Source organism: Ambystoma mexicanum, chromosome 6q (assembly GCF_040938575.1).
Source record: "Ambystoma mexicanum isolate Mex_15411 chromosome 6q, UKY_AmexF1_1, whole genome shotgun sequence".
NCBI classification, from domain to species: Eukaryota; Metazoa; Chordata; class Amphibia; order Caudata; family Ambystomatidae; genus Ambystoma; species Ambystoma mexicanum.
Genome location: NC_090937.1, coordinates 1,657,258,775 through 1,657,273,760, shown reverse-complemented (window position 1 = coordinate 1,657,273,760; position 14,986 = coordinate 1,657,258,775). Strand labels below are relative to the sequence as shown.

Here is a 14,986-nt window from a genome sequence, read left to right as displayed (position 1 = left end):
TGTTCACCCAACCCTCTCTTTACAGGTTGTGGCTGCATTTTATCACTATTGGGCATTAGGAAACATAATGTATATATATTGTATGGTTTAAGGATTTTGTGTGATAACTTTTTTCGCATTGCTAACGTTACTTGTGTCTATTGATCCAGCCGACATATACACTTATCAAAGAGTAATTTGTGGTTCATTGCAGTGTGTGCTCATTGTGGGCTTCTGATCACTCTCACCCCTCCTGAGACGTAGTCTTGTCCGCCTGCTAAGCTACCTAGATTGGTCTGGCATTTCCAGAAGGTTCTCCTGTAAACTGAGGGTTGCCTCCTAAAACTCTGCCCACCAGGTCAGAGTTTAAAATTCCATCTTAACAAATTGGTGTACAGCGGTGGGATAAGATCGGAGATACCCAGTGTTGCACACTGGTAAGGTATCCAGGTTACACTTACACAATAGACACAGTGTTCTTAGGTTGAAGTTAACTGTAAGCCACCTGCCTTTACTTATAATATGGAAGCAATTACGGACATTGCTTTGAATGCCTCTAGAGCTGAGACACTAATATTTGTACCGAAAGGCGCCTGTCAGCCACTGGTTCTAAATCTGAAATGGTAGAACGGATCACAGATTGCCAGGAAATGTGGATTCTGGCTTTGCCCTCCTATGATAGTGCAGCAGGTACTGTGGCTATCCGAAGTACCAATTATGTATTGACTAGTGATACTGATGATGATGATGATAAAGATGTGTCCTCTGTTTCACTGACCGGCTCTGGGGCTGAAGCCATGCTGGAATTCAAGAAGCAAGAGCTGCTGTTTAAGCAGAAGGAGCTTGAATTCTGCATGGCTAAGCTGGATCTGGAAAGGTCAGAAAAGCCGAAGGACAGAGAGCACCATTTGGAGCTTGCTAGATTGCAAGGCACCAATGGTTCCACTAGAGGGTCTGGTAATGGGTCTGGCCCCTCCTCTCATCCAAAATTTCCAAAAGATCTGCTTAGAGTATATGATGACAAGAATGACATTATGGACTGGTTGACTGCATTTGGGTATGCATGTGAGATATGCGAGGTTGCGGAATCTGATAAGATTGCATGGTTGCTCAGTCGACTACCCCCATTCTGGCTGCAGTTTTATTACGGATATGTCAAAGGCTGAAACAAAAGACTTTGCAAAATTGAAGAACACTCTGGTTTTAAGGTTAAGGAAGAACTCCTGCCCAATATTTTGAAATGTTACAGAGAATACAAGAAAGAAGAAGGTAATACTTGGGTTTCTTATGTTGCTGATTATTTTAAAAACTTGACTGGTTGGTGGAAGGTTTCAACGTCACCACCTTTGAGGGTATGATATATTTAGTCATGCTTGAACATATTTTGGCTTCTTGTTCCCTTGAACTTATGCGGCACTTGGCTGACTCTAAGGAGATAGAGCCCAAGAAGTGAGCCATTGCAGCAGATTTATGGGTGTCATACAGAGTGTCCCATAAGGACAAGCCTGCTTCTGGTAAGCAGGAGACGGGGAAAAAGCACAAAGATAAGGAGGGTGGAGGATCTTAAAAATCATCCTCTCAGCAGGACCACAAAAAGTCTAAAAAGGTTAAGTCACCTGAGAACAGTCCGAGTAGTGGGAGTAACCTTCCCAAACATAGCTCAGGTTACAGTAAGCCTCCCTATGTACACAGACACAGTGAATCTTGTGTGGCTTGTGGTGCAAGTGACCATGTGAAGGGTGACCCCAGATGTAAGGTCAAAACCTTGGGGGTCCACTCTGTGAGTCTGGCCTTCCCCTCCTATGAGGAGGAAGGCATTATCACAGGGGCATCCTTCTCCTCAGACTCCTTCCCCAGTGGGATAGAATCTGAGGTAGTCTTAGGTTCCCTGGGTTCCTGGGAGCCAGGGGGTTCAGATGCTTATGCTAGGATGTCTGACAACACTAAGCACTACTTTCAAGACAGTGTGCTGATTAATGGAGTAGACACGCCTGCCCTTGGGGATAGTGGAGCCAGCAGAACTGTGGTGGATACCACACTGGTCAACCAGGAGGAGCTTGCCAGAGCTCCTCTGATGTCCACCAAGTTATCTGATGCCCCCCCTCTCAAGTTACCAGTAATGCCTGTAAATCTAACTATCAATGGTACATTAGTGAGGATTCCTGTGAGCATACAGAGTCAGGTCCCTGGAAAGGTCCTGCTGGCTAATGACATCAGAGACATAGGTCTTGTGGGAGACAGAGCAGAGAAACCATGTACCAGGTCACAAACAAGAGCTGCCCTGGCCAAGTCCAAGGCTGAGCCAAAGCCAAAGTGGCAAAGAAAATATTCCCCCAAACTCACCTACTGCTGAGGTGGAGGTAGTTGTCCAAGCACCTGTTCCTGACAAGGAAGAAGCGCTGCCTGAAATACTAAACCCACATGAGAATCCTGAACTCCAAAGTTTATTGGTTGAAGGTGGTCCTGATGGGGAAAAGTTCAGTAAGGGCCAACGTGAGTTCCCATCTTCGGAAAGCCTAAGGAGACAGGCCTGCTCCCACCTTGAGGGTGAACCTCCTGGGAAGCATAGGATTAATTGGGAATGTGGGCTCCTGTAGAGTGAGCCCACAGAGTCTACTGATGGAGACCATAGGCGGTTGGTGATCCCCCTTCAAGTCAGAACCTTCCTCCTGCAACTGGTGCATGAAGTCCCGCTCGCTGGTCAAGCAAAGATTATCCATGCACTACTACTGGCCCAAGATGGTGGTGCAAGTAGAAAGCCATTGCAGGAGTTGTGCCACTTGCGATATCTCTGGAAAAAGTAGTTCAATAATCCAGGCTCCATTGGTGTCACTCTCTGTTGTGGGAGTGCTCTTTGAAAGGGTAGAGATTGACATTGGTGGTCCCTTGTCCCTCAGACATCCTCTGGCAATAGGTTTATCTTGGTGCTTGTTGACCATGCCACCAGCTATCCTGAAGCCATGCCATTGGAGATAGTGACTGCCAAGTCAGTTGCTAAAGCTTTACATGGCTTATTTACTAGGGTTGGCTTCCTAAAGAAGTTGTGTCTGACAGAGGCATCAACTTCATGTCCAAGTATATGCAAGCCATGTGGAAGGAGTGTGGGGTCACTTATACATTTTCATCGGCGTATCATCCACAAACAAATGGCTTAGTTGAGAGGATTAATAGAACTCTCAAAAGCATGATTGGGGCTCTGGAAGAACCCCAAAAGAGAAAATGGGATATCCTGTTGCCATGCTTACTTTTTTGCATACAGAGAGGTACCTCAAGAGGGGGTTGGCTTCAGCCCCTTTGAGCTTCTTTTTGGTCACCCTGTAACTGGACCACTGGTCATAGTCAAGGAAGGGTGGGAGTTCCCCACGTCTCCTCTCACTACCAATGTAGTGGACCGTATGCTGGGTTTAAGAAAGAGAATGGTCCTCCTGATGGCTCAGGCCAGTGATACGTTGCATGTTGGTCAGGCATCGGTAAAACATTGGCATGACCAGAATGCTTCACTTGTGCACTTTACCCCAGGTCAAAAAGTCCTGATCCTGAACCCTATAAGGCCTTGTGCCCTACAGGATAAATGGCCAGGCCCTTACACAGTTGTAGAACAGCTGGGTGAGTTCAACTATTTGGTGGACCTTAGAAGGCCAGGACAGGCCCCAAAAGTGCTTCACATAAATAGACTGAAGGCTTTCATCCCTAGGGTTGAAATAGTTGCACTGCTACTGGCATTAGATATCAAAGAGGAGGAATCAGAACCTCTCCCTGACCTATTCAAGAATTGTCCTTCAGATGGCTCCAGTGAGGATGTCCAAGTGGCCCCTAACCTACCTTCTGACCAACAAGGGGAAGTAGGAAACTCGCTGAGGCAGTTCTCCTCCTTGTTCTCACTGACTCCAGGTTTGACACCTTGGAGCAAACATGAGATTGACACTGCAGATAGTGTACCTACCAAAAGTAGGAGATACAGAATGTCTGATGAAGTGAGATCCCACATCAAGGCTGAGGTCAACAGAATGTTGGATCTGTGAGTGATAGAGCCTTCCATTAGTCCATGGTCCAGTCCAGTGGTCTTAGTGCCAAATGCTAGTACCTCCGAACTCCGTTCTGTGTGGATTACAGAGTTCTGAATGCTGTCACCAAGACAGATGCTCACCCCCTATCAAGAACTGATGAACTGGTGGATACCTTGTGAACATATGGTCCTTTGGGTAACCTGTCATGCAGTGCATGCGAAGCAGAGTAACTCTTATACCAAATAACAGAACCAACTCAGGAAGATGGCAAAATATTCTTCTTCTGTTTTATCATCAATTGTCTAAAACAGGGAGTTACAATGGACATCAACGGATGTCGCATGAGCTCTCTCGAAGCATTTCATAAGAAATCATACTTTTATAGCAATAATTCGTCATACGTGACATCATACTACGTGGAAAATAAGAAAAACCTATGGGGGGTTGTGATAGGATCAAGGGGAGCATCTAAGTATACCTTCTCTAAGGGGTTGGATTGTGATTGGACATCTACTGTCAGGTGGACAATTTAAGCCTGCCTCTAGTGCAAGTCATCTTCAACAATTATTAGATATGCAGTACATCATTGGCTCTCAAACTATAAGGCCGTTTGTTATATGACCCTCTACAATTGGTTGGCATGCTCATGCCATTCTGGAACATTCAGTGCACTTGGTAGCATGTAAGCCCAGACCCATGTGCTAGGATGTGGACATGACTTTACCTCCCCACCCAATTAGCCCAACGTCTCTCATCACCCATGCCTTCTGCCATGAAGATTGTCTTTGAACTTGGCCTTGCAGAGTATCCTTGTCTCTCGGAATATAAGGGAGTGTGAACATGTGCTTATCGTTGTTTCGGAACTCAATGCCCAACTCTATTTTCATCCCGGGCTCACGTGACAGGAGACCATGATCTGGTCAATTTTTCAATAATTAAATGTCTTAACTGAATGAAACTTGCCATGCATGGTGTTCTTTCTTTGCACCTTGACAAGCAGCATTTCAGATTCTCATGTTTGCTGCTTTGAGAATATATAACCAGCCATGGCTTGCTCCAACTTTGACACCAGCCCAAACAGCTTTATCATTCAAGTCCACAATCTCCGGCTAAATCTTTGCTGTGTCACAGCTTTCGATCCTTCTTTCTCCACGGGTCTGAGTTTATTAATTATGCGATGTCCAGTTTCTATACATTGGCGGCTCCGCCTGCAATCTACTTACTACTTATAGCCAGCGTCTAAGGTTACTCGATCTAATTGCGTTACTGCTTCTGTACAGTTATTGAATGGTTTGCATTTTCTCCAGTGCTCTTCACAGGTGCAATCTTCTTTTCACTCTTCAATGTTACTTGATTCTTTACTTAGTCATTAATTTCCATAAGGTCCAAGTATTCTCTTCTTCTGCCAGTCTTCTCAGAATGTCACATTCTTCTTTTGTGACATCACCGGCTCCTCTTTCTCTCATTTTCATATTTCTTTGGGGCGCTCCTCCATTAGATTATCGTCTCTTCAGGAATAAATCTGATAGGGTTTTCTCATTGGATATCTTTTCTCGAAGATTCTCGGCTGGATAGTCAAAACCGCTGGTGTTAAACATGGCATGATTTCAGGCTCCCGACATACAGGTAGTAGGGGTAGTAGTGAACATATGGTCCTTTGGGTAACCTGCCATGCAGTGCATGGGAAGCAGAGTAACTCTTATACCAAATAACAGAACCAACTCAGGAAGATGGCAAAATATTCTTCTTCTGTTTTATCATCAATTGTCTAAAACAGGGAGTTACAATGGACATCAACGGATGTCGCATGAGCTCTCTCGAAGCATTTTCATAAGAAATCATACTTTTATAGCAATAATTCGTCATACGTGACATCATACTACGTGGAAAATAAGAAAAACCTATGGGGGGTTGTGATAGGATCAAGGGGAGCATCTAAGTATACCTTCTCTAAGGGGTTGGATTGTGATTGGACATCTACTGTCAGGTGGACAATTTAAGCCTGCCTCTAGTGCAAGTCATCTTCAACAATTATTAGATATGCGGTACATCATTGGCTCTCAAACTATAATGCCCTTTGTTATATGACCCTCTACAATTGGTTGGCATGCTCATGCCATTCTGGAACATTCAGTGCACTTAGTAGCATGTAAGCCCAGACCCATGTGCTAGGATGTGGACATGACTTTACCTCCCCACCCAATTAGCCCAACGTCACTCATCACCCATGCCTTCTGCCATGAAGATTGTCCTTGAACTTGGCCTTGCAGAGTATCCTTGTCTCTCGGAATATAAGGGAGTGTGAACATGTGCTTATCGTTGTTTCGGAACTCAATGCCCAACTCTATTTTCATCCTGAGCTCACGTGACAGGCGACCATGATCTGGTCATTTTTTCAATAATTAAATGTCTTAACTGAATGAAACTTGGCATGCATGGTGTTCTTTCTTTGCACCTTGACAAGCAGCATTTCAGATTCTCATGTTTGCTGCTTTGAGAATATATAACCAGCCATGGCTTGCTCCAACTTTGATACTAGGCCAAACAGCTTTATCATTCAAGTCCACAATCTCCGGCTAATTCTTTGCTGTGTCACAGCTTTCGATCCTTCTTTCTCCATGGGTCTGAGTTTATTAATTATGTGATGTCCAGCTTCTATACATTGGCGGCTCCGCCTACAATCTACTTACTACTTATAGCCAGCGTCTAAGGTTACTCGATCTCCTTGGGTCCAAACCCTGATTCGACATTGATCATGATCTTCATTCCAACTGCTTTCTTTGCTGCCTTCTTGCACTGTTTAATTATTATCCTGATCGCGCAGAATCTGAACATCGCCATCACTAATACTGCTCCAAGGAGCTTGAAGATGTTTGCCATCCACTGTGGAACCCATGAGAAGAAAGATGCAAACCAACTGTCATCTGCAATATCCTCTGTCTCATCTTCCATCTTGTTATGCAGGTCTGTCAACACCGTTATGGCCTCCATCAAGGTGCCATTCTCGTCATTGTGAGAAGGTATGAATGTGCAACATGATGGCACGACTTTTGCGCAAACTCCTCCTTCCATTGCAGTAATCATTTCAAGGACAACTCTCTTCTGGAGGGTCATCGGTCTTATGGCCCTCAATTCTTCCTTAATAGAATTGAATCATTTTATGGTGGTGTTGATTGCCTGAAGAAGCTCCCATCCATGTCCCTCCCCAGTCCTTGGGCAGCTTCATGTAGGCTCTGGACCCACAAGCCCAATAATGCTCCATGAGGACTGCTGTTCCTTCCTTCATGTCTGGTACATCAAAAATTCGGCCACACTGGCGATTCTCTACAACTTTCCCCATACCATTATTTCTGAAACATAAGGATGGATTCTTCCGGGGTAGTATCTGCAACGGTCCTCCTTTATCGTCGACCCATGTCAACAATCTTGCAATTTTCTGCCATTGATCCTTGCATTCTTTTTCTGCATTTGCCACGACTTCTTCCCACTGTCCTGTTAATGCTGTTGCCTTGCACACAACCAGTCCATCAGCCCATCCTCTGTTAGTAAGCACTGTTCCTTTGATTTGTAGTTCACCTCTTTCCCAGCATTCTTGTATTTCCTTCCCAAACTTATCTTTGCATTGCAGAATCTTGTTTTCTTCAATCTTGATTCCTGCTCCATTTGTTCCAGGCTGTTCACATTTTATTATTTGATGCCTTTTTTCTGACTTCTCTCCTGTCTTTTAATCTTGCACATAATTGTCTTCTCTTTGATATGTTGCTTTATTCATCCACACTATGGATGCTGTTCTGCCTTGTAACTGTCCTCTTGTCAGTACGAGATGTGTCAGGCAATGCATTTTTTCACTGATACTTCTGAGGCTATGAATATTTTAGAGACTCCCAAAGCATAAGGTATTAGAGAACACACGTAGCAACTCTCCTTAATTGTTTTTTCTCCCACCTTTCTCATGTGCTGGTACCACATGTTATTACTCAAATGTACTGCATTGTCTAGGTATGTGTTTATCCCCTCATTATTTTCCTATGCATTTCTCCTGTATCTCCCATACGCAAGGTTTGTGTACTGCCCACGGAGTGAATCAAAAGTGGTTTTCATAGTGGGGAAAACCATATGGACATCTGCCTTATCAGGATTAGTATAATAGAGAGTGTGGAACAGGAGAAGCAGAAAGACCAAAAGAGTAATTGTGCAAGCATACACTATGCATGAGAACATTGACAAACATCTGTTGCGCTATCCTGGGGCTGGCTGTACACGTTCTCCTTCTAGAATCGTGCTAACTTCTGCATGTCTCATTTCTACTATAATCATAAGAACATTCTTTTACACCTGTAATTGCAATATCTCTTTGATGATAGCAATAAGAAGCTTTCTGATTACAGGGCCATTTTTAGCACCCTGTAAAAAAGTGTGAATATCAACATCTCTTCTGACAGGAGCAGGATAAGCCTGAAGGTTAAACACAAAAACAGCAAGTATAAGTCTATGCTCATCGCTAGCTTTTAGGACCATAGAGGTTAACTGTTTAAAACAAATGTGTATCAAGAAATGAGTCTGGATACTGTGCACATTTCTAGTTGAGAATTAGAAACTGTTGTTTAGGCATAACTTTGATTCATCAATGTAATTCTAAAGTTCATTTTTCAAAAGATTCCTAAAGCTCTCAGCGAGGGTTTGCACTCCTGCTATAATATCTATAAGGAGTGTCCAATTGAGCTCTAATCCAAATGCAAAATTTGTATTTAACAGCTAGCAGTTGCATCGTCCTTCTTCTTCGTCATTGATCGAGTCTGCACACGCCGAAATTCTTCTTCTTATCTTGCATCTGAATTGGCACCAGAAGGAGAGGCTGTCTTGCCATGATACAATTTTACGTCATTCAAGTGAATCCAAGCTCATCTGCTTCTGACTTTTACTGCTGAGGGGGTTATATTTTCAACGATAAAGGGACCATGGAACCATGGCTCGTGCCACTTTCAGGTAAAATTCTTTATCAGAATGCTGCCGCCAATAAACAGTTTAGGTGCTGATAAAAGTTCACATGATCCGGTTGTTGGATTGTCTTCATCTATGTTCTGAGCCTGACCTCCTGATGCTTGAGTTGATCTGAAATGAGAGAGATGCTGGAGGTCATACATGTCAAATAGTCATTTAATTCATGTCCTAACAATTTTGCTGTACTCTGGGCATCACTTCTACTCCTCGATGGAGGTATAAGAGGCATTCTCATTCGCCGCCCTGTCACACGTGCGTGGGGAGTGAGGTGATGGTCTGAACAAGGCTGATTCCATACGGCATATAAAGCTAAGTGTAGGCAGTATAGCATATCCCATTTGCTTGCGGGTGAGAAGCAGAAGAAAACGTATGTTTAATATTCAATTAAAGCCCTATCTGTTCAAATACTTCATTAACAAAATGTGGCCATTATCGGATCTCAGCACTTCACACACACCACATCTCGGGAAAACTCTGCATACTAGATTTTCACTGTGCAAGTAGCATCAGGGTGTGTACACGGACTTGCCTCGATCCACCTAGAGAAAGGAAACAACACCACTATCAGATACCAGTATCCATTACACACCTGCCGCATATCAACATAGTCAATAGGTAAATGCTGAAAAGGACCATTCGCTCGCAGTATTACTCCTCTAATCATTCTTAGTGTATTCCCAGCTGTAACCTTTTGACACACGATGCAATTCACTACAAAGAATACAACATGTTCTAACAAATTTGGAATGAACCAGTCTCCTGCAATCGTTGCAGCAAGACTCTCCCTAGATATATGCGCGGGGTAATGCAGCTGTTCAAGCAGTATCTTTAGTAATGCTACTGGCATCACCGGTTTCCCAGTGCTGTCTTGTCACCATAGTGCTTCTGTGGGGGATAAAGAACACCCCCTTCGTTTCCATAGTTCCTGCTCTTCCTGTGGTGCACTTCCTTGAATCTCCATTAATTGGGTCATCGGTAATCTATTAAACCCTTCTTGCATTACCATAACTGTGACTACTTTCTCTTTGACATTTGGCGTATCAAAACTTAAAATATCTGGGGAATATGCAACCCTTTTGGCTTCTTTGTCTGCGGCTTTGTTTCCGCAAGAGATAAAAATGGTTTGCTTAGTATGCACTGTGCTTTTAATGACTGCTATGGCTACTGGGAGTTGCAGTGCCTTAATAAGCCTGTCTAATAAGGATGCGTGTTGCACTGGAGTGTCGTACGCACGGAAGAAGCCCCTCCTTTTCCAGTGTACTAGCCCTGCATGTACAGTTGACGTTGCATAGGCGGAGTCACTGTACACTATCACTTCATGCCATTCACGATTCTCAAGTGCGACAATAAGCGCTACCAATTCTGCTGCGTGCGCTGAAAAGTGAGACGGTAGACTTGCACTTGCTACTACTTCAAATTCAACATTCAGTCTATGCCTCACTACAGCTGCGCCACAGTGTCTTTCCCCTCTAGTTTGATCAATTTTCGAAGAACCATCAATGAAGAGAACTTCCCCTCCCGCTAAAGCATTTTCTTTCACACAAGGTATATCGTCATAGAATTCAACATAATTAGCACAATCATGTACTTGATCACCCTCTGCTATGGGTTCAGCAATAAACGTGGCAGGATTGACTATTTTACATCTGACAATTTTCATTGCTGGGTTCGAAATCATTACTTCATAAGCGGAAGCTCTTTGGGATGTCAATGTGCCTTTGGGTTTCTCTAAATTGGCAAACAGAGCATGCTCCACGGAGAAAGTCATAGAGCAGCCCATGACAATACTTGTAGACTGTTCGCGAAAGTGTCCTTTCATAACTGGGTCCAGAATCCCACTATAATATGCTAGAGGCTTGTACCCCAATGTAGTTCTCTGTGTAAGGACTGCCGTCATAACTGTCCAATTCGTGTGCGAGAATAAGTAAAACTCCTCTGCATAATTGGAGATTCCCAAAAAGCGGGCTGTGCAAATAGCTTTTTTCAACTCTGCAAACCCTTCCTCCATTTCCTCAGTCCATTCTATTTTTACTTTGTTCACTTGTGCCTTCTTTAATGCTTGCAAAAGAGGTCTCGTGTGCGAACTGTAGTCAAAGACCCAGGCTCGTACATAATTACATAGCCCCAAAAACTGTTGCATTGGTTTTACTGTTTCTGGCTTTGCGGTTTTCATAATCCCCTAAGCCCTTTCAGGTGTCACCTTCTTTCCTTCATGTGAAATCAACTGCCCTATGTACAACACCTCTTCCTGACAGTACAGCAGTTTCTCATTGTCTACCTTGTATCCCTTGTCTACTAGGATAGTCATCGACTGAATCGAGTGATGTCTGCATTCATCTTCTGTCGTGCTACAGATTAAAATGTCATTTATGTACTGTATTACCACATTCTAAAGATCAACATTGTCTGTGTCCATCTGTAGGACCAGAGGCGGCTGGTGAGTTTGAAAGCTGGTGGGGCGTACATTTTCCAGGGCGAATTTAGGAGCGAGCGCGCGCAGCACCCTAGCCCACCCCCCCCCCAAAAAGGGGCGCGGGGGGGATTACCCCCCGCGAAATTTTGGGAAAAGTGGCCTACAAAATGTGCAATTTACTGTCCAAAATACCGAAATATGAAAAAAGCATTAGGTTTTCCATATTAATGGTGGTACACTATTCTTACGTGTGCAAGTGTGATGGTGTATTTTACAGCAGCTTGTATTGAGAATAGCTGGTACTATGGTGTATGCATAAAGAAATTCATTATATAGTCAGTAATGATGGAAACATATGTTTGTCATGCTGTTACTGGCATTCACATGCGTTCATCCTCTTACTAAGGTGGGATTTTAGGCATTTTCTGAAAGGGGGAAACAAAGCTAAAATATTACTTTCGTTTTTAACCACTTAATTAATGTGACATTTGTCCTACCTCTAATGGCTGTCTGCCTCGCTGAGTTGCCATTGCTTCAGTTGCTCAAAGTTGCAACACGTGGAATGCACAGGTCTCAGAAATAGCACATAGATATTGCATGGAGAAAAATGCAACAGAAATAGTTTACTAAGTTTATTATGTTGAGTGCTTTATAATCAACCAACAACCATAACATCAAAACATACTTCACATTTCTCACTGTTCTGTCAAATAGATCACTACAACCTTACACAAAATCCTAACATGTAAGGCCATTGAAACAAAGAATTCAAGGTAACCCACAAAATAACTGCAAATAGCTTGTTTGTAACAGAACATTCACTGGTCAATCATTTTGAAAGTTTGTACACAAATTGTGCACGTCTATTTTTCAGAGAGGCAAATTTATCAATAGTCCGTGTATTGAAGGCAGGGATCTCTTGAATTAGTTCTGTTTCCATGGACAGAATGGCCAAAGCATTCTGACGATCCTCAGTCATTGTGTTTCTCAAGAATGTTTTAATTCGCTTCAGGGTGGAGAAACAACGCTCAGACTCAGCTGTTGTCATGGGTGTAGTAATCAGAATTTTTAATAACTGCATTGTCTCACTAAATGCTTTTTCGAGATTGTTTTCAATGAACAATTTTAATAAAGAAATTGCCCCACTTGAACTACAGAATTCTGGTCTCTCATAAACAATTGAAAGCTCAGTGTGCAGTCCTTCCTTGTTTAACATGGGGTACGCTTGGACAGTTGCATTCAGTGCATCATTGGGAAAAGACTGTCCATGTGTTTGAAAAAAGTCACTCTGCAACAATTTGGCCCCCTCCAAGTGGTTAGTAAATGCAAAGCGATCTTGGGCTTGTGTAACTATAATATCACATACTACTTTAGCCAAACGATTCAAAGTGTTCATATTTACATTGCGACCTGAAAAAGTTGCCTCTGATGAAAGTTTAGCTTCCAGATTGTCAGTGCTTTCACGTACTCTGCCAATGCACTTGATAAAAGTTGCAGTAGCTTTCTGCACATACACAGAGTCAATGTCTTGCTTCTGAAGCTGGTTATATAGAATGTCGACATGGGGCATTATGTCATTGAACAAAAAAAGGAAGAAAAGGAACTCCTTCTCTTTCAGAGTTTGAATGAATCCCTGAGCCTCACGCACAGTAACCCCCTCAAAATCAGTCCGTCTTTCAATAATGAGCTCAAAGCATGTACGGAGTGCTTCTCTGTGCTGATATATGGCTTCCACTACCCGAATATGGTAGCTCCAGTGAGTGCGAGATGGTTTTGGAAGTCTGTGATGTGATGCCTCATCTAGAACTGCGGTTCTTTTTGGAGAACGAGAAAAAAATGTACAGAAGCCAGAAATATCACAAAAGAAAACTCGAGCTTCTGAGATTTTTGAAACAGCCTGTTCAATGATGAGGTTAAGCTGGTGTGCATAGCAATGTTCATAATGGGCATTGGGATACACTTCAGCTACTTTCTTTTGGACACCACCAGACACCCCCCTCATTACACTCGCACCATCATATGTTTGCGCAATAACTTTTTTTTGTGGCAATTTTCTAGGAATACTTTGTCCAATTTTTCCATTATGGCAGTAGCAATGGTAAGCGTACTAGAGTCTTTCAGATGAGAGAATCCATAAAACCTTTCAACAATTCTATATCGTTCATCAATGTAGCTATAGACTAGCACAGACTGAGTCTTAGTGGAAACATCAGTTGTATCGTCTGCCTGAATAGCCACATAATCTGTGCATTTTAACTGCTCTACAATGATCTCTCTGGTGACCGTGAGAACGCAGTCCAGCAGTTCATTCTGAACTGTTTTTGAAGTGCCCTTGAATACTGTTGCATTTTTTAAGTGTAGTTCCATTGCACTGTCTATGCTGGATACAAAATCCACCAGGCCTCTAAATACACCCGGATTTAAAGTGTCTTCAGTTTCATCATGGCCACGTAAAGCCAATTCAAACGCACCACAAAAATGCACACAGTCTATTAACTTTGACAAGATGTATCTGTTTGTATCCACATCCTCATTAGGCCTCATCACGCTCCGGCGATAGGCATCATCCAACTGTGCTGCAATGTTTACACTTCCCAACATGCGCAGCTGTAATATATTCTCAATATGAGATTTGCACGATTCATGTCTCTTGCTTTTTTCTGACAAATTATTTAAGTCAGTGACTCCGGTTTTTGTCCAGGCCGTTTCACCTCCAAACAGCAGGCAAGGGAAGCAGAACAAAGACCGCTTAGCAATGCTACCAGTGAGCCATGTCTTCTTTTCATACCACACCATGGAAAATGTGCATGTGTAAGCCTTTCCCCTATCTTTTGTGGACTGTTCAATTTTTACATCTGGCCGATCAGGCCCTAGTCTTTTCACCTCCAGTTTTTCACTGTGTGCGAGTCTGGAAAATGGTTTTGAGAGTAATTGGTCCACTGAATTCATTTTCGGCAACAGTGACACCTGTTAATAAGCAAAATGATTACGTACATGTATATTTAGATGGGATCATGTAGTCATTGTTAGGTCTGCTCTTCAATAACACATTAGTATAATTAGTCGGTACTAGACACAGATAGCGTCTGCAATTATACACAACTCTGCTGTACTTATCATCGACCGGTACAGTTGAGTATAATTGCTGATGTTATCTATGCATGCGTTAACCCACATGCCCATTAGTAAATGTGACACCAGCCACACAGTACGTATTGCGGCTTGTTTGGCAAATGAGTACTTATGGAAGAAATGAGGCAAGTTTGTTCTGTTAATACTGTTCTTAAAAAAATATTGTTTCGAATGTAGGGAGAATTTTCTGACTGCATCACACAACCCCAACCCCTCCCAAGCACTGTGGGAGCAATGGTGAAGATTAGAAAGAAGGTATTCTGATGTTTTAAAGACTGGGATTTTACAGCAGTAAAACAAATTACTGTATACCATTCAACTGGACGATACCAGGACATCATGAGGTAAGTGGGAACCACCACCCAATCCTAACCTTCGAAAAACAGTTTCCAAATGGACAGGTTTGCTTCCGTTGAACTGTAAGCAGGCCTTTTTTGCATTATATGTATGACTT

The 14,986-nt window shown here is 42.9% G+C and overlaps 1 long non-coding RNA gene across 1 annotated transcript in view; it reads right to left on the bottom strand.

Moving 5' to 3' along the window:
* Positions 1-14,986, bottom strand: part of LOC138516995 (uncharacterized) — a 132,159-nt gene that overhangs the window by 33,461 nt on the left and 83,712 nt on the right. Inside the window, exon 3 of the long non-coding RNA XR_011282339.1 lies at positions 11,898-11,972. This is a non-coding gene — a long non-coding RNA (uncharacterized lncRNA). The remainder of the gene's footprint in view (positions 1-11,897; positions 11,973-14,986) is intronic.